Below are 27339 nucleotides of genomic sequence, written 5' to 3' on the forward strand. Positions count from 1 at the left end.
CACCAGAGGATTTCCTTCATGCCCTGGCTTTTAACCCATCAATCTTTCAAGACACTTTCCAGCTTTTGTACTTCTGTTACACTCTTCCTGCTTTGTTATAATGCTGAAGTTTTAAATGTAGAGTTTTTATGTTTCAAGGATGTTCAGAAATCTTGGTGATTTTTGTTGAACCAAACATAATGTCTTTCAAACAAGTGCAGTGTTTTCCCCTTCTGAACTTGGCATAGTTTGCATTGAAAACTTTTGGGACAGAACTCTACCACAGTTCAGGTCATTTCCCTCTTGCTTTTGTTAAAAGCAAATTACCTTGAAAAGTGAACTTGTTGCTGCCTAGGAATGAATTTTTAAGTGCAGAGTAATTTGAAGTCTGCTCCCAACCTATTGCATGTTCCTTTGCTCATGATGAAAATCCAAAAAGTCCATATTACTTTATTAGAATAAGTGTTTGCATTTGTACAAATATCATGTGTCGTAACATCTTCATCATCAGTGGCATTTTTAGTGTGGGAAAAAATATTGAGGCAACAACTACTTTGGACAGATGCAAAAGAAAATAGAAAATGATTTGATGTAATTTGCTAATGAACTCATAGTAATTCTCAGTTTTTGACAGTTTACAGTTCTGTCTGGATGACTCCTGCTGCTTTCACCTTTGGTTTTCCTCCCGGAAAGTTGCTTGAGATCCTGAAAGCCTGTTCTTGATCAGGTACCATCCGCTCACAATAACACACAGAGAAACAAAAAGCACTTTCTCTGACAAAATATCAGCTAGCCATTTTTTTTCTTGGAGAACCACCCCAAGACGTTTAATCTTTAATCGTTTTTCTTTATACGGCATTTTTAAATAAAGCATAAATACTAACATCTGCCAACTATAAGCAAAATGTTGAAAACAGCACTTCAAAGCCAATCAAATTGCAGTCCCAGTAGCTCACCTGTTAGAGCATGTACCATATATCAAGGCTGAGTCCTTACCGCAGTGACCCAGGCCCTTTGCAGCATTTCTCTCCCCTGCATTTCCTGTCTCGCTCCACCGTCTATATTAAAAAAAGCAGAAATTCCCAAAAAAAGGCAGTGGTGCAACACGGAATCAGCCCCACTTGGCATCACATTTGTGCCATCTGCTTTCATTGACACAAGCTTTGGGCATGCATTGTTGTTTTCCCACACTAGGGGCATATGACATTGCGAGCGTGGGGCTGTAGCCACATGGCAGCCTCCGGAGACCAGCGCAATAAAAATACTGAATTTAAATAGTACAATAATGATAAATAAAAAACAACAAATGAAAACAACTCCCCCCAAATGACCTGTTGCCTCTTTTAGCCATCAGCTCAGACCATTCAGTTAGCAACAGTTACACAGTGCAGGAAAAGGGTTATTTTCTCCATCTGAGATATGGTGAATAAAGAGCTAGAGCAGAGAGGGTTCTTACTGGTCTCCAGGGTGATAGAGTATGACAGTGATAAATACTCTTAACACTGACATGGCTGGGCACTATCCCTAGTGCAAGCTGTCACACTAGCACAAATATCTAAAGATAATAAGAACTAAAAACACAGGAGGAATACAAAATGTCTGCTGTATGAGTTGGAATAGATAATGCAGAATTATATATCTGGCTTACTATTCTTGAAAATGTGCATGGAATAGCAAAAAATTGCAGCACTGCTTGAATCAAGCAGAATATGGCAGCGACTGAATACACCGTCAGGTTTATGGATACGTTACAATGGTCCAACATAATTTCCTTCTGTAACTCCACACAGTCGAGGTCAGCACTAAAATGGGGTTACACTCCCGTAGCCCTGTTTGGGATTGTCTCATTCACTGTGAAGAGACAGTCCTGGATGGTTCCATAGAAAAGCTCAGGGAAGTGGCAGTGAACTGCTTAACGAAAGTGGGGAAGTTAACCAGATGTACATTTGCCTACACAACCAGTTAGTCTTCATTGTAAAGTATTTTCTCTTGTAAAACCAAAACTATTCTACTTCAAAACTACTAATCTCACCTTTGTGACTTGCGGAGCTGTTAATGTTATAATAATATAGCCTATATGTTGCATGTTGTATTCATGCTATTAGCTTACACTAATTAAGGACATGAATGTATGAGACACATGTTGATTAATATAATGTAAGTTTTTTGTTTTGTTTTTAAAAAGGCAAATGCAAAAAATAAATAAATTACAAACCATTTACAAAACATATCAAATGCTGGGCTGCAGGATGAAATATCTGTCTACCTCTGATTCTTGTGGTGGTGGCTGTCAAAACATGATCCATTGTAGTGACGCCTGTGATGCCTCACTTCTGGCAGCTGTAAACACAAACAGAACAGACAATCAGTACTGCGTGCTTACAAAGTAGGTTTTCATTGCCATTTTACAGAGTTGTAAAATTAAATTAAAGCTGCAAGCAGCGTTGGGTACGCCCTCATATGTGAAGTATGACAATTCAGAGCTGCATCATCAGAGCCGCGGCAGCTTCAGACTCTGCACGAAGGACTTAACGTTACACACTAAAAAGTCCTCCTAAAATAACCCAGTGTAGGTTATTATTGACCCAACTCCTGGGTTAAAAGGGACCAACTAATTTCTGGGTTATTTCAACCCAGAAAATTGGGTTATTCTTTTTGACCCAACTTCTGGGTTAAATACCTGACCCAAATGTTGGGTTAAAAAAACACAGCATTGTAGTTAATATAACCCAACTTCTGGGTCAAAAGAACAACCCCAATATCTGCACTGGGTTGCACCAACTATGTGTAAGTTCAAACTAGTTCAAAACCTAGTTTGAACGTAATTTCTAGTTTACGTGCTACTGACATTTTAAGGATTGCACCAGCTGAAATACGTCCAACGTAGACATAAGTTACAACTTAAATCTTACACCTAGTCCTTAATAGGTGTAGAGTCCTCCATAAAATAGTCAAGTGGTTGTCATGGCGTATCGTTTTGAAGGGGGGGGGGGGCTTGGATCAGGAGGAGCAAATTAACTCTTTTGCGTAACAAAGCGCACACAGCCTGGATCACAGCTCATTTCGGTTAATGAAGCAAAATGCAGATCACAGACTGGATAAGTTATGAATTGAAAATGTAGCGAAATTAAGAGTAGATTACTAGCCCAAAGAAAATATTGGATTAAAGAGTAAATATATAAATAATAAAGGAACGTGAAAAGGCAATGACTTATTTTTATTTATTTATTTTGCAAATTTGCGTTAAGTTACTCCCCACCCTGCTGCAGGCGCCCTCACTGCTGTCTTCAGGTAGGCTGTAAATAACAGCAGCACAGAAGAAAAGTCTGTAATATTGAGGCACTTAGCTGAACCTGCCTCCAGCAAACTCATATTTTTTCTCCCGTAACTTTTCAGCATCTCCTTTGCATTGTGTCGGATGTGAACATAGATTTTGAAATGTGAGGGGCATAATGGCTCTTACCCGTATATAAGTTATAATGTTACAATTTCATCTGCCCATTATACTTTACCGTTCGTTACGGGCACCGTTAAATTACGTCTATGTTGTAGTTAACGGTTTTACCACTCGATGTCACTGTGAGACTAGCTGTAGGTTAAGGTTTCATAGTTATCACCTAATCATAATTATTTGTCCTTGTATACGTACCTTTTTGTTGGTGTTTTGTTGCTATTTTTAGCCTCTGCAGTACTGCAATCGTTGAAAGAGAGAGAGACAAACAGATGATAAAACCGTAATAAACTCTGTTAAGAATAATGCTGTTCACCGATTGGCCATGGGATGCGTTACTGTCATTTTCTGCGACACTGTTTTGATGAGTATGGACTTTACGCCAGAGTAGCTAAGATGCACCTTATATCTTGGTGGCGCAACCAAACATCGACCCAACTTAAGTCTCAAACTAACTAGTTTCAACGTATTGTTTAGTGTGGACTTTGCACCCTAACTTAAGGTAGAACTTACGTATCGCTGGTGCAACAGGCTGCTGGGCTGAAATAACCCAGAAATTAGTTGGTCCCTTTTTAACCCAGGAGTTGGGTCAAAAATAACCTAACTTGGGTTACTGTACCAGTATGCCTTATTTCAGAAAATAAAACTTTGTTTTACATTATATCTGTCACGGTGTGGTGCAGGCAGAAGAAGAAGAGAAGGAGTTCAAGTTCCAATTCAAACGTTTTACTACTCAAGTAACTCCAAAAAGGTACAGATAGGCAGGACACACACTAAACAAGACTACAAAGTAGAACAGCCAAAGACTGACTGAACTGAAAGAACTAAATACTAACACAGATGAATATTGATTAACAGAACACAGGTGGAACAGATGATGATGATGGTAATTAACTAAACACAGGTGATGCAGATGAACTAAGTGACAGAAACCATGGAAACAGATGAGTGGCTGGAACAGAACAAAGGAAGACATGTGACTGGGGTGACTGTGACAATATTACACACTTCAAGCACTTTTACATTTTTATTGCATTAAATTAAACTCTATATAAAAAATTGAAAACCACAGAACTACCACGGCTAACGCTAGTCTCAAGGTAGCAACTAAGCCATGGTAATTTTTACAGCAAATGGAGCTAAACTAACAACACAGAAAAGTTACGTTACATCAACACTGAAAATACTCACTTACCTTGAATACACGACAAAGTTGCACCGAAGAAGCACAGGCCAAAACGGACCGCGTGTGAAGCGACAGTTATTCAAACGACTGTTGTGAGAAAATTCCAGAACAACTGCGGGATGGTTGCTATACATTCATGCCTATAAAGCTAATTTCAATTTGAATTTGAGAGAGAGAAAGCCAACCCTATAACCCAGAAAATGGTTACTCTCTGAAAAAATAACCTATAATTTTAACCCAACACAACTAATCCAGAAAATGGGTTGAAGAAATAACCCAGGAGTTTTTAGTGTGTACTTCCTGTGTCCCCTATGTGGTGCTAGAGAGCACACAGTAACTATATGTTATGTCCCAGTACATCAAATGTGGAACACGTCGTGAAAATGTTATTTATCGCATTATGGATGTCACACAGAGCTAACTTCAGGGGGGGACTTTTAACAAGCAGGTAAAGTTTGGTACAGATTGGAGCATGTACAGTGAAGTTACGACGAATTTCTGTTTCATGGTGAAGCATGGAACTTTGACGCCACGCTGCAGATACGCCTTTGAGGGAAATCTCAAAAGCTTTACAACATGACATCATCAATGTGTTAGGGGTTTTTTGAGATTGTTTTGAAGTAGATACAGCCAACCTGCAAGAAAAGGTTCATTACCACTTTGATGTGTGCAGGATCGGACATTTTAAATTTGGTACAGATGTGAGCGCGACACTGAAGTTATAACAACTTGGATGAAAACCGTTTGTACAACTTTTAATCATCAGTGGGTTTATACTGCACAGCACACGCTTGGGAAAGTAATTTAATGTTATCTGACACACAAATCATGGCTGGAATAGTGTTCTGTGGCTCAGTCCGAGCCATTTTGTTTGTTTTCCATTTAGAGAGCCAGGGCTCTGTACCAGATCCTTTTTCAGCTCACACAGAGATATTCCCTGAATTTGGCATATGACGTGTATTGGATTAGAATGGCTTACCCCACATTTAAGAGAATATGCTGAAACAGATTATCAGACAAGTCTGTTTGGTTAGCATTGTGTTTGTTAAACTGCAAAGGGTAGATTACTTTTAAAGGGTAACTTCGATATTTTTCAACGTGTAGTCGGCAGCAGTGAAACAGCTGCGATGTCATCCTTGTTGCACTCGTTTAGTTTAGTTCCATTTGCTAAAAAAATTACCATGGCTTAGTTGCTACCTTGAGACTAGTCCGTGGTAGTTCTGTGGTTTTCAATTTTTTATATAGAGTTTAATTTAATGCACTGTTTGTTTTTGCCACTGACAGTCTCAGGTTGTTTTTACAGGAGTCTGACAACATTATGGCAAGGATCGCTACAAAGATAGACTTTGTAAATGCTCCGTATTGTATAGCGCCTTTCTAGTCTTTTCGACCACTCAAAGCGCTTTTTACACAACATCTGCATTCACCAGTCACACACATTCATACACTGAGCCTAAGTGCTCAAACGGAAACTAACATTCACACTCATTCATACACTGGCGGAACCAACCTTCCAATTAATGGCCCACCCGCTCTACCTCCTGAGCCACAGCCGCCCCATATCTTTGTAAAAGATATAATCTTTTTTTTTAACCAGAAACAGTTGTTAAATCTCTCTTGTCAAAGCCTGCAGACTCCATTGACAACAATAGTAATTTTCCTTCTCTGGTCTACCACAGCTGTGATCGGTTAATTTGTATTACTGTGGGACTTTGGTATTTTTAGCCCTTTAAATACACCAAAGTCACACAATAGCACAAACCAACTACAGGAAATGAGGCTAAATAAAACAGACTAAACACAGACAACACAAACAAAATGATGTTGACTTTAGACTGTAGGAAAAGTCTTCAATGTGGAAAATTACTTTTCTCTTGTGGGCAATCCAGAATTTTAATATTGAGAAGCCACAGGGACTAGATGTAAGGCTAAAGTTGTAGAGTACAACTAGTGGAGTTGTAGAGTTGGCAAGGCTCCAGGATATTTATCTTTGACTCATCCTCCCAATGAAAAGACTTGGGAAGCAAATAGATCCATAAATACAGACGGGTTTTCAGTAGCTTGGGGCTGTGTAAACGAGACAGATTTATTTATAACACTGCTCTGTCACTGCAAATGAAATAAGGCTGCATAATTGATGTCAGGAAGATAAAGCGCTTGAGATGCGTCCAAAAATGGGCCTGGTCCTCGGAGAATTGTTTTGTTCTTTCATCAAGCTTTCATCAACTTCAGCACAGTAAGAACCGCTACGACTCCACATCCCTCTGGGTTTGTTCCGAGAAGCAGGTTTACTGAATTACAGGGAAAATGCTAAGTAACAGTGGAGTTTTTTTTTTTATATCAAGTCATGTTCCAGATTTTAATAGATTATTGTAGGTTTTACTTTCCAGGTTAAACGTCATTATGTAGTAACAAAGCATTATGCATTCACTTCTGCTGTGTTTGCTGAATTAACAAGAAAATTATTTTAGAATTAGGAGATTAGATAAAGGATTTTTGCTATTTTAGATAATTATGTCACACTCACGAGATACATTTTCATGAAAAAAATTCTGCTCTTAATTATTGAGATAATTATCTCACAGATAAATTTTTATGAAAAAACCCAAACCAAAAGCTGGATTAAATTTAAGAGACGGGACATTTTGACATTTTGAGGTATCTCAGAAAACATGATCTGCTCTGATTTGTCACAAACTGAAAAATGGTGTTTGTATTAATTACCAATAGTGTTTGTTTTGTTTTGGTTGTAATATATAGCATTGGGTTGAAAATTATGATACTTATTCTTCAGTTATTTGTAACATGTAATGTGTACGTATACCATTTTTTCCAGACATAGTTTTTCCCTTTGTTCAAAGTGCCAGAACTCTGGGTGCTAGAGAAAAACACTGTTTTGCATTAGCAGCTTTTAGTTTGATGTATTTTATTGATGCCCAAAGGGAGACACTGTGCCCTCCTTGTCCCCTCGGATTTGTGCACAGGCTCAGTCAGCCCCTGCATTAATGGCTCAAGGACATTTCAGCAGCTTGCTGACTGGATACGATGCTTAAAACCCCACAGGTGTTTACAGTACTTAGTTAACCCCACCAACACTTTGAGTTGGTCTTTTGGGGTATTAATAACATGATTAATCATTACTGACTCTTTGTTTTTCTTGTTTTGTAGGACATAGGGCCTATTGGACCAGATAAAAACTGGAAGGGCATTGGAATTTCCCTGCTGGTTATTGTGGTGGTGCTCTCACTCATTGGACTATCCATTGTTCTGCTGTCAAAAGGTGAGGTTCTCCACAGATCAGTCAGTTTCAACTTGTTATTCCTGTGTTTAGCATCCGTTATTTTCTATATCACATCATTGTCCTTTTATAGTTTGCCAGTGGTGCAGATAATATTCAGATTAAGTAAAATTATTAATGCCATACTGTCAAAATACTCTGTTACAAGTAGTTAAAAGTCCTGCATTGGAAATTTTATTTAAGTAAGTATTTAAGTATGCAAGTATAATCAAGCAATGTGCTTAACGTATTAAAAGTAAAAGTAAAGTAGTAATGTCGACAAATGTCACCTGTGACATATTATTATTACTCATGGATTAATGTAAAAGCAGGATGTTACTGTTGTAGTTAGTTGAGTTGGAGATTGATTGATTTACCTGTGAAGATTTTTCTTAATCCTTTGTATATATATTTTAAGACTTAAGTCACAGTTGACATTTGATCCATTGATGACAGTAATGTGTTTATTTTTTTCTTGCAGATGATGGTGGTAAACCCTTTGGTTCACAGTTGACACTGGATGACCTCTTTCAAAGAAACTTCCAAATACATGATCCAGATGCAAAGTGGATCAGCGGTAAGTACGTACAAATACAAATTGCCGCAATCACTGCAATAAGTTCTGAAATGATATGAAAACTTTTGTGTCACATGCATTTAGTGTGCATTGACACATGGTTTGTGTTGAATGATTCCACAAAATCCTTGATTACATTCAACAATAGACTGTAGTGATGGTAAATATACCATAGTTAAGGTTTGAGCCAAACCTTGGTATGTGCAACACTTGAGGATGAAAATGGTGTAGGTTTTTGGTTGGAAAAGCATGTGAAACAATGGAAAAGGCATTAAATTTTTGCTATGCACTACAATGAACTTTATGTACAGTACATAGCCTACACGAGTTCTTACAAACATGAAACTGAGACCAAAATCTGTCTGTACCCACATCCTTATAACCCAAATGAGCCCAACTCATACTGCTAATTTTAAAGCACCAACTTGACATGATGTTATGTTTTCATTACTTTGTTATTCCTTGTTTAAAGGGAACAGTATATGTTTACTTTCATTAATAAACAATAGTTTACAGCAATTCTACCAGATCTGTGATCTGTGAGACTGTTCTTAAGCGCAGCAGTGCTTTGAACAAAACATCGGCTAACATCAGTTTGCTAACAAGGTCACAGTTAATGTTAATTTGCTCACCATCTTAGTTTTGTGTGTTAGCATGCTAACATTTGCCAAGTAGCACTAAACACAAATACAGCTGAGAGTGATGGCGATGTTGCTTTATTTGTACTAGGCCATAAACAAGTATTGGTCACATTTTAATTTTGACCTGATGATGGCGTAAGATGGGAAGTGAAAGGAACGCTGGAGTTACAGGTACATCCTGTAGGGAACATGAATGTCGCTACCAAATTTTATGACAAACCATCCAATAACAGTTGACATGAATGTCAAAAATAGTTATCATCTAACCAACTAACCGCTTATTAGTCTGAAATGAGGTAACTTTTTTGTGTGAATTAAATGCTGTGTTATGTACCACACCGGAGTGGCAAAAGATGTATTTGGGGTGGATTGTGGGTATATAGTATTCACATCCTGCTCTCTAGTGGCTGGCTTAGGCAAAAAACACATTGGTTAAGGTTAGGTTAAGGAAATATCATGGTTTGGACCAAAATGTTAATAAACTTGTATTGCCTCGTGTTTCAACTCACTGCTGACTTTTTCTGTTTTAAACCAAGACCCTGATCTGTCCCTAACCTTAACCGTGTTAATGCATGCTGCTTAAATCTGTTTCTGATCAAGGTACGCCATATTAAGCAAAAAGGGTCAGTTGTCGCTTTAGCCTTTGATTATGAAAACAAAGCCAATTTCTAAACTGCTGAATCAACTGTGTCAAACAGAAGGTTCCTGAGCAAAATAGGCTTTATTTCTTTAGTGTTTTACATAATGTCTCCCTTTGTTTCCTCTGACACCAAAGCTTAGCTTCTACATTTGCCCACACAAACATCACATGAGATACTGAATGTAACAACCAGCATCGGAAATTTATATGAAATTAATGACCAAATGTGATAAACTCAGATCACTAATGTTACAGACAGTCCGTTTTAATTTTGGAGCTGAGTACAAACACTGGCTTTTTTTCAGCACACACACAGAACTGACAGTGAGCAGACCATTAGGAGACATTCTCTGATGTGTATTGGATTAGGATCACATACCCCACCTTTAAGGGATGCCAGGAGAGATGTTTGTGTCACCATCTAACTTCTTTTTTTCCCTTAAGAAGCACATCTAACAGACTCTTTTCCTGCAGACACCATGAATAACATATCAGTTACCACTTTTCGTAATCTAATCTAATCCATTTTATTTATATAGCACATTTTATAAAACAGGTTTACAAAGTGCTGCACAAAGAATTAAAAAAAACACATACAATACAAACAAATGGTCCAGAAACAATCGGAGGGCAGCAACAGAAGACCAGACTGCTCTCATGCTAGAGTTCATGCCTCTACAGGTCAAAACTGCTGCTGAAAAAGCGCCCCTGGTTTTTAACCTGGTTTTAGGAGTGACAAGCCGGAGCTGATCAGTGGACTTTAGTGACCTTGAGGGGTTATAATCTTGTAAGAGGTCTGAGAAATAGCGAGGTGCCAACCCATTTAGTGATTGTAAAAGAAACAATAAGATCTTAAAATGTATTCTAAAATGTCACAGATTGTTGCAGGTAGCCCAGGTCCACAGGAAGGACAGCACCAGCCCAACTGGGTCCAAACACAATGACCTCAGTTGTATCTTCATTAAAATTTTAAAAGTTAGAAGCTATCAGACCTGAATATCTATGGAATAGTCCTCTTCTTTTAAGGCTCTGATGAATGGTTTGTCCGTCGAGATGTTAGTATTGGTACTGTGAAGCTGTCTGAGATGTCCTTCTTCTGACAGGACTGATGAAGCTCAGCATGTGTTCAACCAGGAAGACTGTCATTTTTTTTTTTTTTGTAAAAAGGTTGGCTTTCTCAAAAAACACAACTCATTTGCTGTTAAGTTGTTCTAGAAAAAAGTGAAAGGCCATGAGAACTTTCAATGACTCTTTAGTGATAGTATTCTCTGTTGTGCTGACCTTGTTGTAAGGTTGCCTTGATTCTGTCATCACTGTTATTGGTATGGGAATGGTTGTACATTGCAAATTCATTCAATTCACTTTCCTCTCGGCCCTGGCGTCCAGATTTTGGTGAGTAGGTAATTGAGTGAAAAGATAATGAGAGTGAGATTGAACAGAGTGAAGGAAGTGGTTTTAAATCTCGCGCCTGAGTGATTTGCAGGAACCTCTGTCCACCTGTAAACCCGCAGGTGGGTCCAGAGTATAACTGGATCAAAGTGGCCTGCGGACAGACATGTCCTGGTTTCTCTGTAGTGTCCGAGGGTTTTTGGAGTTTCAGCGGACCCAAAGATTGCTATGGACCCGAGTACAGACTAGCTAGAGAGAGTAGATTAAGTGTACTTCTCTATTTATTCTCTTTTCAAAATAATTGTAGCTCAGTTATTTGCTCAACCCCTCAGCCTGTTTTTATTTTCCATTTAACTCTTTTAACCCTTTTAACTTTTATTATTTTTTAATGTGTATGTTTTCAATTTCCCCATGTTGCTTTTAAACTTTTTTATAATTCCCTGTTGCTTTTATGTTTTATGTAAAGCACTTTGAATTATCTTGTTGTTGAAATGTGCTATACAAATAAACTTGCCTTGCCTTGAGTTGTGGGGTTGCCTCTTCGAGAGTCACATTTCATATTACTAGTAATCTTCTCCATTGTAAATGTAAAAATACTGAAAAATTCAGCTTTAAGATTGGAAACCTTTATATCGGCCCTTGCAAATTTCAACCCAACTGAGTGCACAGCTCCTTATGCTTTAAGCTTCTCTGATCGCACTAAGCCACATTTCAGTGAAAGACAAATGGAGTGTTCATTGTGGAATGACTGTGAAATGACAGGTAGAATTCAAATAAACAAATATGAAAGCTGCTGCAATGAAGACAATTTTAATGTACCTCTGTAATAGCTTGATAATAAACCCTTGCTGCTGGCTGTTGTGTTCTCTGCACTCTGACACTGCAAAATCTTTATCACTCTGCAGAAACTGCATATCAGCAACTGACTGGAAAATGTCTCATAAACTGTATTTTTAAGTCTTTAGTACAAGTGAAACATCTACCAATGTGTAAGAATGTGTGCAATGGGTTGTTGTTTCTTTTTTCCTATGCAAATCAGCTATTAACAGTTTAAAGCATAATGTGAATATTTATACAAGTAACTACATTGATTCAAAAGGGTCACTTGCTTCAAGAAAAATCACTCTACTGGCAGATTTCTTTAAATTTTTATAAAAACATGACTAGAACTATATTGTAGATGACATTTGCTCAGATTTTTTTTACATTTCATTTATTCAGTATTTACAATAACATAATGCATTTTTTTCAAACATTTTTTTGACAAAATGTTGACGTATTAGTATGACCAGACCTAATTTGGACTCTCTGCTCAATTAGTGGATCTTTGTGTGTTTGAGAGCCAAGTACATTTGAAAACCTGCTTCATTATCACAGACAACAACTCACCCCATGGACCGCGGTGCCATTAATGTATTAATTCCAGCCCCATGACAGCTGCTTCACACTAAAATGATAAGTCAATCCAGTGTCCGGGGTCCAAAAGTATCCCATTACTGATTTTTTGGTGTTACATCAGGGTGGTATTTTTGCAGAGTTCCCATATGGTAGACAGTGAATGAGTGTGTTGCAACCATAACACACAGTATCAGCTAAAATAATAGGAACATAGAGGGCTAGAAGAGTGCATCCATGTTGCCAAAGCAGGGGTGGAATAACGAAGTACTCATGGTATTGTGTGGATTGTTTGGATTATTGTTCTGGTTTTCTGGACTGCAAACTACACCCTCATCACCTTGTTTTTTTTTTTAGGCAGCTGATCCTATCCAAACTCTCTGATAATGTCACTGAATATGACCTGCCCAGCACCGAACAGCAGACAGACAAAGCCAGTGACTGGCCAATAAATATAATGTATTAAACTGAACTGTATATACCCACCAAGTAGGCTAGTTAAAGCCTAATTAGCTCATCCTCAACAAGATGAACATTAAAATACTGCTTACACAGTAAACATCAGTAATAACAACAGAGGCCAATGAGTACTTTTACATTTGATACTTTAAAGGTCCCATAATGCAAAATTATATTTTATTTCTTTTCAATATTGGCAGGCTTCCAGAAATTGGCCAATCAGAAGAAATATGGGCTTTTAGGGAGAGGGTCTTAAAGAGACAGGAGCTACAACGGAGTGTTCAGACAGAGGGTGAATAAAGGTGCTGAAGCAGTGGACAGTATCAGTGAAATGTGTTTTTGAATATTAAAGCATGGAAACAGTTTCTGGTAGAAACCCAAAATAAAATTATGAACCTGAAAATTTGCATAATATGAGACCTTTAATTATGTTTTGTTGCAGTAGTGATACGCCAGTAAAATATCTCTTCCACCACTGGCCAAGATCTTTACCCAAACCATTAGCAAAGGTGGTTCGGCTCAATCAGCACTGTGTGAACTTGACACACTTGAATATAAAGGACATTCATTTAAATGTAAAAGTTGTGCACTTTACTAATAAGCATGGACCTGCCCGGTACCGGTCAGGACGATTGATTTTCGCACAAAATGCAAGTAAGAAATCCATGTCTGATCCTAGTATTTTGTCACCCTATGCATGCCCACACACTCAGCCAGAACGTCAAACCAACCATTTTTTTCCACACCAAATACACGTCAAACACCAAGCATCTAAATGAGCTGATATCACAACATCACTGTACATGGCTTCTAGTTATCTCTCATCTCATCCTACACCGCAGTCCGACCACTCTAAAGACAGCTCTGATCAGCTGTGTAACTCAAATCACTAAACTCACAGACCTATAGCTGGATAATAATAACAACAAATGCACCAGTATACATGTACAGTTACAACCGCTGACTTACTTTTGCTGTTTTCGCTGTTTTCAGTCCAAAAACAGCTGTTCTGTGTGTGAAAATATCTCTGGGCCACCATCTTGGTGTTGCGCAATCCCCGAGCTGTTTTGTTTCTCTTGAATGAAGGAGAGAAGAAGTGTTGCTTTGGAAGAGTAAAGCATGGGAGTGTTTTTGGTCATAGGAATGTTGATCAATATTTCAATGTTTTGGAGGCTTTATGTTATTCGGAACGTAGTTGTATGGACAGAAATAGTGTTTTAAAGAAAACTCCCAATAGAAGTGAACATATGTAAACAGTAAATATGGCCGAAACATGGATATTCACCTGGTAAATTTTTGAAAAAATTGTGTAATAACTGTTTATTAGTTTCTTCTCATCAAATTTAGAGTTACAGTTGCATTCCAGGTGGATTAGAAGATATTCCGTTTATCATTATAATCAGTTGGATGATGGTTTTGATGGTGATATTGCTATTAAAATATATATTTTATACCAGGCGAGGATGAAAATACAATATTTTCCTTTATTGCATCTCCATTTACTCTTTAATAGCAAAATAAACAGGTTCATTTACAGCTGATTATATTTCTTAGCTTCTGATCTATCAAAGGAGACCAGAATTGCCTAATGGCCTAATGGCTGAGGAGTTATTACTGATTCATTTTGGATGTAATTGTAGGCGTTTTTCCTGGAAATAGTCTGTTTCCAAGAGGTTAAGGTTAGGAGACCTTAGTCATCATGGTTCCATAATAAATAACTGTGGCTTAAGTTAAGCTGCGGGTAAACTCCACCACATTTTAGTGACTGATAAGCACCCGGACCCTCTCCCTCTGAGGACTATAATAACATTGCTTGACTGTCAAAGTCATATGGACTCTACAGGGCTTTGTCACTTTAATGTAAACGTACAGTTAATATGTTGATCACGCATTGTTTTTCTTTGGAAGATATGGACAATGATGATATGGATGATGATATGGACTTATCAGGACTAAATAAGTATAGTAAATATATTTTTTCCATTCAGCATTCATGTTCAAACCTGCTATTACACCCACAAGGATTGACAGCCCTGAAAACAGATAACTACCACCTACAAACAACTGACGATGTTCTAAATCTAAAGATATAAAAGGGCACAGCATTGCATTGCATTGTGGGATCCTACAATTCCCACAATGCAACTCAATAAGGCTCATTAAAACACACATTTTAAACACACATTAAAACCTACTTAAAAACAGCAGCTGTACAATGTCTATTTTTTTGTTGTTTAGAGTGTTTATTGCAGATGCTATAAAATATTTCATGTAAGTGTTTTTCCAAGCCAGTGGAACTTTATATCGTGTGCCTGATGGCAGTAACTGGAAAGAGTGGTGGAGGCTTTCCTGATAACGTAGCGGTTGTACAGTTCAGATAAGGGGGTTTGTGGTGAGCCTATGATCTTACTGCATTGGCTTATCATGCGGGAGATTTTGGTTTTATGTTTGATGGTGAGGAGGTTGTGCCAGGATGAAATGTTGAAGGTGAGAATGGATTCAGTGAGTGAACAGTAAACCAGAGTTAAAATATCCTTGCTGACATGAAAGGTCCTTAGTTTCCTCAGCAGGTGGAGGTGCTGTTGTGCTTGTAGCATACGGTAGTTTTGTTAGCCCCTCACTGCGTGGCACATGTCCTTGGATACCCAGTTTGTAAGACAGGCTTTCGTTTAAACATATGTTGTCACCAAATCCAGACTGAGAGAATATCCCTCCAGAGCCACAGAAGGCATAAATTATAATGTTTTCACAGGCTGTGTAGAGTCCTTGTGTCTAAAACATTGAAGTGTAACATTAGGGTAAAATACCCACTTATGCATCCTGAATCAACAATGCTAAGTCAACAATGAAAACCATGTCTGGTGTTTTTAGCGATACAACACCATCAAACTTTATTGTTGCGTAACAGCGTTATAACGGGGGATTTCTTTCATTCTTGACCTTAGAAAACAGTGACAAGTCATTGAATAAATTGGGACACTTTTAATCAAGGCTGAGATTGCATGTCACCTTTATCCTGTGAGCCTTTATTGATGGAACTGTTGTCAACTCTGGAGGACAGTAGCCCCATTTTCCAATTACTTTTGCTGCAAAATGTTTTATATAAGCATTGATTTGATACATGCACAGAATATAAATATGCAAAAAGGACGGCGGTTTGTTGTACTGTGGGTAAGGTTTTTTGGATGACAGGAGCCCCTTTGAGGATTTCCTTGCCTGTTGAACACAAGCAATCCATCTGTCTTTCATATTTATTTTCCTGTGATTATACTCAAAAGTGTTCTGAATTTTTGCTAGTCTATAGCCCTCTTGGCTGAGATTGATGCCTCAGAGCTTATTCATTGACATTTACATGAGATGGGGACATTGAAATGATTTAGGCTTGTCAAATGCATTAATGGAATCAGGCGTCCCTGTAGTGTGTTGGTTTGGGATTAGACTGGAGTTATTGCAGGCATTCCTGTCATTGTTTCCACTGTTGAAAGTTGAAGTGTAATCTCATTCAGCTGGCTTGTCTTAGACAGATCCTCCTAAATGAGTCTTTGCTGTTGTTGTTTACCTCTCTTGTCAACCAGTCGTCTCAGGGGCTCAACTGGCATCTGTCCTTCACCTAATTTTCTTGCTTGTTGTGTACTGAGTCATTATTGAACCTTTTCAAGTATCTTTGATGCATGCTATTGGCCGACTTGACCCTTGTTTTTGACAATGCCCAACATATTAGTGATTCTGTTGTGTCTGTGCAGAAAGTAGTGTTCCCCTTTGTGTAGCAACTCAGAAAGTAAGGTTATAGAAGTTGGTGGAGGGGTTGAGTAGCATGAATACTTGCATTCTATCAAAGTGCCAGTGTTAACATATTCATGTTTTGCAATGTGTTAACATTTGCTACAGTAATTAGTGCTAAATGCAAAGTACAGCAGATGCTAATGGGAATGTCAAAAGTTTTAAAGGTATTTGGTTTTAAAGCAAAGTATTGGACCAATGAAAATTTTGACCTGATGATGGTGTTAGATGAAAAGTTAACAGATCATCAAAAAGAGTACACTACATCCTGGGGTGGACATGAATCTAAATACCAAATGTCATGACACTCCATCCAATATTTGTAGAGACATTTCAATAAAAAACCCAAATGTCAACTTGCACGAGGCATCACCAAAGTCAGCAGGGTTCATCATATGGGAACCATGAATGTCAGTACAAAATTTTGTAAAATATTGTTAATAACAATTCAAATACATTGTCAATGAAGAAAATCCAGAGTTTTGGAGAAACGTCTAAAATCAGCATTATGTCTGGTGATGGGGTGGATGAGACCAGTGTATTGTGCTGAGGCATTGTGCAATGTTTGTACATTTAATCCTGCTGCTGCACTCTACTGATACTGAATTTGAACACTCCTCACTGCTGAACTTCCAAACCACAATCAGACTACAAATGATCAAAACAGCCTAAAGCACACTGTTAAATATGTACATAAGAATTCATGCGATTCACTGAATCAACACAAAACATCAGCTGTTAGGTTAAAACACATCATTATTTATTCTGACTCCCATCGGCCATGGAGGTCCAGACATTAGCAATGGTAGGGGCTTTTCAGTTACATGCAAATTAAGTCAAGTGGCCACATAAATAATGCAAACTTGAGCACCACATGACAGACAATCCATGTAGCTGAGGTTGCCACAGCAACACATGCACTGTTGGGTATAGCTTAAATTAACGGAGGTGGAGGTAGAGATAGCCTTACTGTGAGCTCTCTTCTCAACAAATCCCAGTTTCCCAGCAAACTGAATTATATTTTGTCGGTTTAGAAATTGGTAAGGAGAAAAAAAGACAAGCCCATTATAAACTCCAACGTGCTCTGACATCCAAAAACATTACTTTTTACTCCTTTACTCCGGAATCTGAAATCAAGTCTTTAACGCTTTCACAGTTTAACAATCACATAAAGGAATCTCACATTTGGAATGCTGGCTTCTAATCTACTGAATTGTTTCTTGGTTCAGGGTCTATGTGTTATCTGATGTAATTACTCAAACCTTTTAGAAACACAATGACGTGCAGTACTTTGAGCCTGTCTGTTTTTGTCTTAGATGAGGAAATCATCTTTCGGAGCTGGGATGGAGACATTTTGAAAGCCAACACACACAGCAACGAGACAGAACTCCTGCTGAAAAACACAACATTTGTAAGTTTCTTTAAAAATGTGAGCGATTCTTCAAGTGCATTTATATATTTTCGCTCATTTTCATTGGGGATCACAAATCTGTATAACAATCAAGATGCCAGTATCAACAAAATGACACCAAGCAAAAACAAATATTTTAGAGAATTTTGCATGAATATTATGTCATGTTTTTTATTGTATGGAAAATACTATTTTTATTATGACCAACCTTTTATTTTATGAGCGTTTGCCTCATTGTTATTATGGCTGCTCGCTTAGCAGGACGCTTTGCTTCCCTCAGCAGGTATTCTGACACTTCTAAGGTTGGGGGTTGCATCAAGACAAAAAAATGTATCTGTGAAGTATTCTTAGTTATAGAGAGTTGAATGAAAAAAACTGTCTTGTTGTGAAACAGAGATCTCATTTATCTCTTGTTCTACCCACAGGCAACTTTTAAGGCCTCAAAGTTTGAAGTGTCTCCAGATCTGAACTTTGTTCTTCTGGGATATGATGTCAAGCAGGTAAGAACCTCTTAATATTTTGGTTGCATAAATTCTTAAACTGGGGTTTCGCTTGGGGTTTGCTAATGCTACAGTTCATGAACTAAAATGATCAGATGTGACCAGCATGAAGAGATCTTGTCTTATCTGTTCTGAGTCAGTGAGTTAAAGTCAACATCGATCCAGCACAAGGGCAAGGGCAGTTATAAATATGAGAACAAATGATTTATTTGTGAGAAGAATAAAACTGTAGCAATTCATAAACACTACAACAACCCTGTGGGCGATGATATTATATATAATATTAATATGTATTAAAAGATAACAATGAAATATGTTAGGACTTGGCCTATTCAATGGAATATTCAAGGGGTATGTTTTCTCTTGATAGTGTCTGTGTGTAAGCCCAGCGCAGTGATGGAGGTTCACAAGTAGCTGTTTGTGCCGAGTCATCACTCAGTGCACTTCTTTTTACAAGTTCTAACATGGGCCAGGTATTAGCCTAAAGGGCAGTTTAAACAGGAAGTTGTTGATGTGTGTCACTCATCAGATGCACTTCCATTTGCGCAAATGTAATAATCCACAACAACTCTGAGACACGCACATGTTACGCGTGTCACTATGCTGCCCACTACTCTTTTTATGCTTCCAGTTTCACATATGCAATGGTGAGCGAGGGAAAGAAAGAAAATCAGTTCAGCTGTGTGGCTTATTGATGTGTTAAATTGATTCGTTCTAGGACAACAATGGTGCTCTAAAGGACAGAGTGAATAATATATATCAGGCTTTGGAGACACACAATATCTGTTTGTGGGATCAATTCATTGTTTATTGTTGTCTTTTCATGGAATTTAAAGAAAAACTTAAACTATCACTGAGTATCCCCGCCCCAAAAAAGCACCAGCATTTGAATATGGATCAGTGATGATACAGACAGGTCTTGTGAAAAATCGGCCTAACTAATTCTGTTCACTTTAATTGCTTTTTTTCATCAGTGGCCTATATTTTCTGAATAACTGTTATTTGATTGACTCCACAACCACACCTCTTTTGATTGCTGATATTCACAGTTCTTAGTAGTATTTGTTAAAAAGAATGCAGTGAATGTAACATCAGGTTCGGTATTTCAAAATGCATGTCTAGCAAAGTGGACATTTTAGTGAGTAGACGGGCAGTAATAAGGCTACTGTAAACTGTATCCAAGCAGGACCCAGAATAGCATCATTTCTTTGTTTTTAGACATGCTTGTCAAGCTAAACCCAAGTCTTCGCAAAGCTTTTATGTTTTATCTGAGTTGTTGTGGTATCTTGTTTGTGAATGTTCTGCGAGGAAATATAATGAAACAAAAAATTTTTGTCCAGATGTAGGTAACATTTACTGCACTGCACACGTTCAGTCAGAAATAAACAGACATTAAGTGGACCAGGAAGTGGACAGTGAAAAAGCAAGCTTGTTGTCTGAAGACCACATTTGTCTGCTTTTATTAGACAATGTTTTTTTCTCTTACTTTCCCTGATAATCTCTGATTGTCACTTTACATTCACTTCTGCACTTGTATTTAGAATGAATTTCCTTTGTAACCACTGCAAATGATAGGTGTATGCACTTAAGTAACCGTGTTGTTGTTGGCTTTCTGCAACATTCTGATTGCTTGAATGTCTCGAACAAGTAAGCTTGTTTTGATAACTAGGGGTGAGAGAGAAACACATTTGGTTTCTTGGTCATTTTGCATTTGAGATATTGAGAACTGCACACGTCCATGTTTTCAAAATAATTTAACAAAGAAGTCCGATTCAAATTTAGGTACATGAAGAATAAGAAAAATAGCTGCAGCATTTGTACAAATTAGAGTTCCTCCCAGGTCCCCTTGGTTCTGAGGAACAGAGAGCCAATCTGTAACACGAGTAGGACCTATCAAAGTTATCCTCAGTCTAATCAGGTCATTTTACTACCAAGGGTCTTGGGTCTGTGTTTCAATATGTGTGATACCCAAGCAGATCAAAGCATACTTGTGATTCCCTTGCAATGCGATCTCTTGTGCAATGCTAGACAACCAGTTAACCTTCAAAAGCTCTCCAAAAAACACACAAGGCTTGACTTTTCTTGTATTTTACCGGAGACAGTTTAGAGGAGACATGCCACTCAATCACATCCTCAGTACAACTCTATGCGGAAAGCCCGTAACGGTAAAGATGGTGGTTATCCCGCCCCTCCCGCTAGAAAGCCAATCGTCTGCTTTTAACAGCCAATCGTGTGGTTCCACTGACGTAATGGTCCACGTTACTTCTACTGCGCATTCGCAGAAGTGGTGATGCATGCGTAATATTTGTATAATTTGTCAGGAAAAACGCTTTTTAAACCTTATTTTGGGGCAATGTTGTTAAACTCTTTCAGCAATTTTTATCAGATTTTAAAGCTGATTCTATTCATGTAGTTTTTATGTCCTGGTAACCAGCAAAAATGCAGGAGCTCTCGCCCCATTCATTTAGATAGGAGCCTTGTCTTGTTAGTCTGAAATAGCTGCCCGGAAGCGTTGCCAGGATGGCTGCCGAGTGGCACGACTTGCCTAAAAGGACTTTGATTTTACTGAAGTTGTTTCTTCTTTTGGTTTTTTGTTTGTATTGGTTTGTTTTCTTTTGTTTTGTTTTGTAAAACTGAAACATTACAGAACGAGAATATAAATCAGTACCCAAAACATGAACATGCATACAGAGATTACATATGATGCACATTACTATGTTACTACACAATTCCTATCAAAGTGTAAAACAAGCATTGTAGCCTACTACAACATCTACAAGTCACAAAACAATTTGTGAAAACAGTTTGTGCTCACACCAGAAGCGCTGCAGTGCGGCTCTGATGGGTCCCAGCGTCAAGCAGCGCAGAGCTGATGAACTGGGCAGGAAGTCAGACACAGGAACGGCAGAAAATCCCTGTACAGACTTCCGATTGTACATCAACAATAAACCGTTAAATCAGTCAAAAAAGAAACATTTTAACTACGTAGCCTACTTAATCATAGTAGAAGCACAAAAAGCAAGCACTAATCACCAAATCTAACCATGTCTGCAAAATCCAGCAGGCAAAACGCTCTTATTCTGAAATGCTCCCTAGTTGCTAGATGCACCAGTCAAGACGAGGAACGAAAGTGGGCCACAGAGAACTGTGAAGAATGCAGTAGAAGCACAAAAATGACATATTAAAAACATGTCGAAAATCAACTGAGTTAAACTTCATGGCCCACGGAGTCTCCCCCATGCACCCACCTCCACTTATGTGTTCACTCATTTCTTGGAATTAGTCTCTGAACCAAATAAACTACTGATTTTTGGAATTAGTTTCTGTGGCTTAACATTCGTTCAGTCGTTAGTTCAGGATATGATTTTAATATTGCTGCTCTTTGCTCTGTGTCCACATTTTTTTACCCTTCAACATAGAAACAAATGACTCTCCTAGATAATGTTGTGAAGTTATGGCCATTTTAATCATCCATTTTAATCATTTCAACTTTGTTTCTGAGAAATCATGTTTTGTCAGTTTGGAATGACAGATGGCTCTAAATACTACAATACCCATTAGCCTCTGTTGTCTTTGCTATGGAGAAAAAGCCTGTCTGATGCTTACATATAGAGCTTATACAGAGCTGTAGAAAAATGCTTCAATTCATCCAAAATTTACCCAGAATCCAATAGCAAATTAATTTAAGCTGCAGATTTTAGGTTTACTTTTGTCAACAGCGTAATCATGCACCGTGGGAGTTGTAGTTCTCCCCCAAGGTTTTATGTACACAGACATGTTCCATCCAAGCCATAGAAGTGCTTCAAATGTGAGTCACAAACAAATGGGACTTTGACTTCTGTTAGGGTCTGTTTTGGACCGGGTCTAATTATTCGGGACCATGCTCGGCTCCCCTTTAGAGTGGGACTCAATTTTTTAATGTAATTTAAGCCTATAAGGTTCGGCTGTTTTTTTGGACCTCTAGTCCAAAACCCTATAAACCCTATCTTAAAGTTTGTCACATATCAGATTCCTAATACCCCAGAAATGTGATGCAGGTCAAAGTTGGCCCTCCGTTATAGCCCTCCTCCGGAACAGTGCCTGGCTTCGGTGACCATGGGTTTTCACCAAGTGATGGATATAATCTGAATACGGTAATACAGAGTAGGTGCTATGTTATATGAATGAGGCCAATGTGGATCGAACAAGTGTTAAGTAGACCAGCGTCTGCTGTATGAAAGGAGTATAAACTAATCTTTAACTATAATACACTGAAAATTTGGCACTACATGTCTTGTACTTGCAACGTAACAAAAAACATATTTAAAATAACAAAAAATATGTTTTGTCAAACTGGCCTCTTGACACATTTTCAGACACCCAACAACAAGAAAATGTGGCAACTACTGCAGCTATTAAGGCACCATACAATGTTTTAAACAAATATAAATGGAGGAAGCAAAAAACACAACGTGTCGTTAATTGCATTTTATGAAAATATATTCAAAGCTATGTTTTCTGTGGCGTGCTTTAGTTTCATCAACAAGCAGCTTCCTTAATTAAAAAACACACATCTCTTCCACAAACTATTATGCTGGTACATTTTATTTTTGAAGGCGAGTGCTTGAAGAGAGTTCACATGTGCACAAATGAATGAGTGGAATCACCAGAAAAAAGAGACATTGCTCTCCATTTATTGTCTGTCAATGCAAAACACTTACTGATTTAATCTAAGTGTTAGCAATGAATGTGCAGATCCCTGAGAATATCTCAGTCCTTGGAGAGCATTGTGTGTTTCACAATGAGAGAAAAGGGTACATTTTTGTCCTTGAGCTCAGTCAAAAGAAGTGAGTACACTGAACACCTCTTCAATACAGTCCAACACAACATTATGATAATATTGTCATTTTTTGCCTCCTTTTTATATTCTCATGTCCCCCTCACTCCACTGCACACCCACACTTTCTTTAAATAAATTTACATTAAATAATACCGTATAGAAGGTGCTTCACTACAAGTAAGGCCCTCAACCGCAGACCCGCACATGTGCGCACAATCAAGGTTTTGAATTATAGTGTATGATTTGTTGGAAACAACTCTAGCTTATACAGGACTGATTTATTGGCCGATATGAGCTCTGCGTTTATAACTGCTAATTAATGATGATTAAAATGTCATGAGTCATGATGATTAACATGTCATAAATCATGTCATGAGTGTTGCATAGTTTCACCAGAAGGCAGTCTGCAACTTCCCTGTTGATAGCAGCGCCACAAATCCACCACGAAAAAAAGCAATCAGCTGACCAGCGTCGAGCAGACCTCAATGAGTTGGTCATTGAGAAAAAAGCATTACTTAAATAATAAAATTAACAATCTCCTCTTAGCCCAAATAAGCCTGAAACATTCATGACCATAATAACCCACCCGATTTTCCTGGGAGACCCCCGTTTTTCATTGCCCTCTCCCGTCTCCTCCACAGAAATATGTTTAATGTTATGGTAGGTGAGTGTTGGAGGCTACGCTGCTGACAGACGTGATTGTAGATTTATTTCTGAAACAGTGCAGCAGTTATAATGAAGGGTCCTAACGTTTCTCCCTAGTTCATCACTTACTTACTGATTTATTTAAATATTCTCTAGCATTTCTTACAGCAGCTAACACTGCCCATTGCTAAATTAGATTAGTCAAAAAGCTAGTTAATGCGATGTTTATCAGTGGAGGAGCGCTAACGTCAGTGAGCGGTGTAATTACAGCATTTAAGTTATTCTAAATATATCTGCAAGCTGCGTATCTGTAGTTACAGTCCAAACCAAAGGGGACATGTAAATAAACATGAGCTGAACAAGTATCTAACTAAGTTTCCAGCCAAACAAAGTTATCTAGCTCCTCTTGAAATGTGCAATGGTGTGAAATCTCAAAGTTGTAGACAGTCATGTAGTGGTTGAGAAACTTGCTGAGTGCTGGTAAAGAGATAAACTTGATGTGAATATGCTACATTGAGAGTAGTTATTATGGCAGATGATGTGTAATACACATGCTTGTTCTCTCTCTGTACTTTCTAGCAAATACTTATTTATTTACAGTTTACATGGTCAGTTGTTGAGACCAATCTTAGGCATTTTTAACATAATCCATTCAGGAAAAGGTATTATAGCCCACCTACAGAACAGCTTCAAATATCAGCCTGTTCTAAGTAGTAGTTAGTAGATTACACAGGAAACGGGTCTGCTTTCCAAATAATTTTCAAAATCAAAATATCAGTTTATGAATTGGCTCTTTTTCAATTTAATATCAGTATCTGTCCCCCAAAACCCATATGGCTCTACAGGATTTACTCAGAGTCAGGTTTAGAGAGGAGGGGCTATTCACAGACTGGTCCGTCTGAGAGAGGGGCAAGTAGGGGCTGAGCGAATCGATGTGCTGTGTGCCTCTCTACAAAGAAATACGATTTTACGCATTTTAAATAGTAAAAAAGAAAATCAATATGTGGCGGTCAGTGTTGAATAAATCAATGAATGGGAAGCACTGTACTTCAGGCATTGGTTGTTTCTTTCAGCTTATCCTTGAAGAAACTTTGACCCTCTCTGCTGTGACACACAGCTGCACTCCCAGGCTAGCATTAGACTCTTAAACTGCCCCCTCAAGCCAGCCAAGTCTCATGGGTGAGGTTCGGCTGGCTTATGAAACAAGCTGGCAACAGAATAAAAATAACTGCGTCACTGCATCCGAGTGTCTTGGATGGGGTTAGCTGCCACTCTTGGCTCCCAGCAGCCAAGGCCAAGTGCCCACTAGCCAACAGACACTTAATTTAGCCATCCCAGATTCACTTTCAGCATCTGTACATTGGCAGAATAATCATGACCCGCTGCAGTCCCCAATTGTTCCAGATCAAGACATTATGACAGCATGTGCCGGCCATGTAGGCATTTACCCTTTGCTAAATTATAGCTTACTTTGCCAGTCAAGCTACAAACACAGCGGTTTGCAGTTTACAGTGAAAATGGAGGAATATTTAGCACTCAAAATTTTTGGAACAATGTCTTTAATTTCACACAGAAGTAAACAAGCTTCTCCTTTCTTGCCGCCAAACATGACTTCATCAAAATGACTTGCTGAGATGAGGACTATCGCTACCAGCTATAGCTAGCTTGCTAAATAAGTTTGGAAAGGGGATAGATACAAAGTATCTCTCTCACTACAGCCCTGCGCACACTGCTTTGACAGAGAAATCCAAATCTTGATGGGTCTTCTGTGCCAAGTTATGGTTGCTAAGATGTGATTGGACAATTGCGGTTCGGAGGAGGGGTTTAGTGAACTGTCAATTTCTGTCTGAATTCCCACAACCGCCAGATTACTGAGTTTTTCGTATGCTGTAGAAATCGTTGTTGATTCTGAAGACTTTAACTCTTCATACCGGCCTGAGTAAAGTCACTATGCCTCCACCACTCCCCAGCAGTCCCAGCGGGTCTTACTCTAAAATGGCAAAATCACAAAACAAACTTTGTGATGTGGCCCGGACACTCAAGGTTAGCTTCACTGTTTAACATGGTGTTTACAGAGTGACGATGGAATGGAGGATTGTTTGTGTGGGTCATGGGGATGTGGTCAGACACAATTATCAGAACAATCAGATCTACATGGACTGGTTCTCAACTGCTGATCCACATCACTTTACATTTTCAATATTCTATCTTTTTCCATTGTGTGTGCAGATTCTAATACAGTAGAGGAATAGTGTTCTTTTTCGTCTTTTTTTCTCAGTTAAAAATGTTTATTGTACAATACAACCCACTAATTTTGCTGTTACTATAGCTAGTGTAGTGTTATAATAAAGGATTAGAGCAGTCATGTCACTCTGCGCAAATGATGCACCTACCTATAATTCAATGTCTTGTGCCATTGCATGTGTTTTAACCCAAATCATCAGACTGAGAAAAAGGAAACAAGCAGGATGACCCCTTATACAATTAATTCAAAGAAGTGATGAGTTTCTTTTCCATGGTTTAGAGTTTAAATTTAAAGTAGTTTAAACCTCTAAGGGCCTGTGTCCACCATAGTGTTTTCACCAGCTGAAAACACCAGCTGCTGTTCTGAAAACGCCTGGCTTGGAGCGCTAGGGTGCACTTTGGAGGCGCAGTGGGGGGATTTCGAGACGCAGTGGTTGCTATGATACATAATTTCTGTGGAGGTGATGTGCTGCTAGTAGTCTACCTAATTTTACTGAATGACAAAATGTCACCACAAAGTATGTAGGCCTACTTTCTCTGGCCCTGCTCTGCATGAAGAGAAGGCTGAAACATGTAGAGCGAGGTGACAGACTTGCCGTCCGTGGGTTCATGAGATTTTGCGGACGAGGAAATACCTCAGCGTTTCGTTGAAGAGCTGAGGCTTGGTGTGGTGTTTGTTCCGCCCCTACACTGTGATTGGATGGCTGGGTAAAAAGTGACAGTGACGAGCGGAAAAGGTCCTCAGCATCTCGTCACGCTGCTGCCGTTTTTACCATGCTGTACAAACATTGCAATGAACTGAGAAAAGACGTTGGCCTCAGGAAAAACACTTTAGTGGACACAAGGCCTAATGGCTTATAATGTTGAAAAAGGGTCCTTAAAATCAAACAGTAGGTCCAAAACGTGTTTCCCAAAATGAACCAAAAATATTTTTGCACATCTCATA

At 38.5% G+C, this 27339-nt stretch overlaps 1 pseudogene; it reads left to right on the top strand.

Moving 5' to 3' along the window:
* Positions 1 to 27339, top strand: part of LOC119903454 — a 147688-nt pseudogene that overhangs the window by 75277 nt on the left and 45072 nt on the right.

Source organism: Micropterus salmoides, unplaced genomic scaffold (genome assembly GCF_014851395.1).
Source record: "Micropterus salmoides isolate LMB-PRFRI ecotype aquatic unplaced genomic scaffold, ASM1485139v1 Ms_hic_scaffold_15, whole genome shotgun sequence".
NCBI lineage: Eukaryota > Metazoa > Chordata > Actinopteri > Centrarchiformes > Centrarchidae > Micropterus > Micropterus salmoides.